The sequence below is a fragment of the Rhagoletis pomonella genome, unplaced genomic scaffold, assembly GCF_013731165.1.
Source record: "Rhagoletis pomonella isolate Grant_MI unplaced genomic scaffold, Rhpom_1.0 Rhpom_scaffold_00007, whole genome shotgun sequence".
Taxonomy (NCBI): domain Eukaryota; kingdom Metazoa; phylum Arthropoda; class Insecta; order Diptera; family Tephritidae; genus Rhagoletis; species Rhagoletis pomonella.
In genome coordinates, this window is record NW_023458561.1 from 51,658,077 (window position 1) to 51,660,945 (window position 2,869).

The 2,869-nt window shown below is 31.5% G+C and overlaps 1 protein-coding gene and 1 long non-coding RNA gene across 6 annotated transcripts in view; one reads left to right on the forward strand and one right to left on the reverse strand.

Moving 5' to 3' along the window:
• The window catches only part of LOC118743034 (myb-like protein O), a 20,167-nt gene that overhangs the window by 14,275 nt on the left and 3,023 nt on the right, over nucleotides 1-2,869 (forward strand). The window lies entirely within an intron of this gene.
• Nucleotides 321-1,747, reverse strand: LOC118743042. The gene is made up of 2 exons (XR_004993419.1): nucleotides 1,637-1,747; nucleotides 321-1,548 (listed from the first exon to the last, which is right to left on the reverse strand). It is a non-coding gene; the product is annotated as an uncharacterized LOC118743042 (long non-coding RNA).

Genomic DNA, 2,869 nt, shown 5'->3' on the forward strand with positions numbered 1-2,869 from the left:
AAATGATGCCCATATCTTATTACATTTAACGAGTGATTCTTGCATATTATATATCCATAGGTTTCTTGGAAACTGCTCTAACAATTTGGATGAAATTTTGTATACAGATAATGTTTTGCAGTCTATGGTTATCTAGATAGGCATTATCTCCGAAAATATCGGTATACGGTTTCTACCTATTCGAAATTAGTTATAAACTAAATAACACATCACAATATGGGTATCAAGTGGAAAGTGTTTCGAAAATCCCCAATTCAGAAATATTTTTGAAAAGGGTTGCCACCTATTTTCTATCGCATATTTATTTAATTTTTTGTTTAGGAAATTGACACACAATATTACTCTTTACGGATGGTAAAAGAAAGCTATTAAACAATGCTTTGCATATGTAGTAAGTGTTGTCGCTTAAGATATTAGTGTAACGTTGCCACTCATTTTCGATTCTGCAAAATTCCTCTAAAATAACTTAATATGAATATCAAATAAGAGGTATTTTTTAGAACTTTAATAATATTTTCGATGCGGTTTGCCATTACTTGATACTGAAACCTTGAAAACTTTAAAAAATGTATACATTCCGGGCAAAGCTCGGTCAACCTGGTGCTTGTGATATTAAATAGGCATACCTTTTTTTAATAAAAGTGATTGTAACTTTTTAGATAGGTGGCAACCCTACTCCAAAATATTTTTTTTATGCTGAGGTGCTTTTGAATAATTATAATATTCATATATCTGGCAACCCTATTTTTTTAAATTATGTTTCCACAAACTTTCTACAGAAAATATCAAGTAGAAAATCCAAAATACGTGCCTTTTCGGATTTTTCATAATTTTTGGACACCTGGTACTTTTCGATGTACCATGGATTTTGTTACTTTAGATAATTAGTTTTTTCACGTTTAAATAATCATAACCAATTTTGAGCCCTTTCTCTTTCTTCTGGCCCACTGTGGATTACAGTGGCTGTTGAAATAACTTGAAGAAAAGACTTACTTAAATTTTTTGCTCGTGGTTTCACAGCTACGCATTACCCGCTCGCTTATATTGCGATGCATATTTTTGTTCAATAGTATTGGTTAATGTTTTCATGGTACTACCTACTGGGTCATTTCTGCTCTTCATCAACAGTGCCAAATATTTTTTGTTAAAATTATATGCTTAAATCCACAGTTTATCATTTTTCAACCCTAATTTTACTCCATTTACATATTTAGAAATTCATATATTTTAAAATTCACATTACTTAAACAAATCTTTATTTTAAACACAAACATTAACATTAACGGTATATATGTATGTTACCGGTCAAACCCGATCTAACTAGTTTAGCCTTGGAAAAACTATTTTGTCCTAAAATCGGGTTTGGCCAGTAACATATATATGTATGTAAAAATAAAATATTTCGCTGTTTTCAACGTCGGTTTCTACGGTATCGTTGCTGATGTGAATGCTTTTGCTGTTGCTGTTGTTGTGTCTTACGCTCTGGTTGTGATTTAAATTGTTTAGCTTTTGGTAAGGGAAAATCATCATTATCGATGGAAGAAGGATCTAAAATGTTGGAAAAAGTTAAAAAAACGGCTTTTTATAAAAATATCTTTGTATATATTTGGTGTAAATTGTGCTTAAAAATGGTTACCTTCTGTGGCACCAAAGGTGACAACGGATTTATGACCGGATACTGGATTATGGAAAGCATTGAAGTTTGGAGGGGAACCTAAAGAAGAAATAATGTATTTTTTTTTACTTTGTAAAGCTTGATGAATATTAAAATAAAATATATGTACATATGTAGGTAGGCATGTATATGTGTATAATGGGGCTATTGGTTAATGGCGGGGATTAGGAAAAATGTAACTAGACATAATTTCATATGGCTGATGAGTTTAACTAGTTTTGAGTAGGTAAACATACAAATAGGGGTTCACATATGAAAATCTATTCTTACTTGTGATGGATGACAGAGGGGTGAGTAGGAATGACGTTGGAAACAACTTCAGACGATTTGGAGTTGGTGATAACATCACCATATAGAAAAATAAATACAATTTAAATGCTGAGTGTACATTACATTAGGCTGGAGCGGAAACAACAAAATTTAGTGTGTTCGAAATTCTAATAGCGAGAGGTTGGTGCATTTGGAATTTTGGGAATGTAAAAATCGAAAATTTGACAATTTTGTTAATCCTAAGCAAGTAACCTCCTTTTGTTATTTTCTGGCCTCATAACAATTTAAATTGATTTTTTTATATTTTTTTTTTTCAAATAGAACATAACCAGAAATAACTACAACCACATGTTCATGCCTAAATAGCGACAGAATAGTTGCCTTTCATTATAGTCGGATTGACTAAATCCAAGAGTGGAAAAGGCAAAAACATTTTACATGGCGCTTAGCTCAGTGGGTAAGCCCACTGGCTTTGAACGCCGGACTTGCGAGTTCAAGTGCCAGCGCGAAACTCTGGTGAGGAGATGTGGGGATCTCCGAAATAGCAGCTAAAACTTCTACCAAAATGTAAGTAAGTATTATTGATTTTCCTCAAAAATTTTCATTAATAACAGCGTTAATTCCAAAAAAAAAATTTCAATCTTAACAAAATTATTTTCAAAACTTTTAGGTATGCAGTTTTGTAGGCCATTAAATTTACTATATTGAAAAATAGAGGTGTTCCATTGACGTTCAAATGCAACGAATCCCCGCTATTCGAATTTCGAAATGCAAATTTTTTTTTTCATTTCTGCCTCACCCTAATGTACATACAATGTATTTTTGTGATGCATTTGTTCTTTATTTAATCTTTTTTAATATACATAATTAACTTAAAAAATCTGTTATTTTTCCAACACAAAAAAAATTTTCGCATGCAATTTT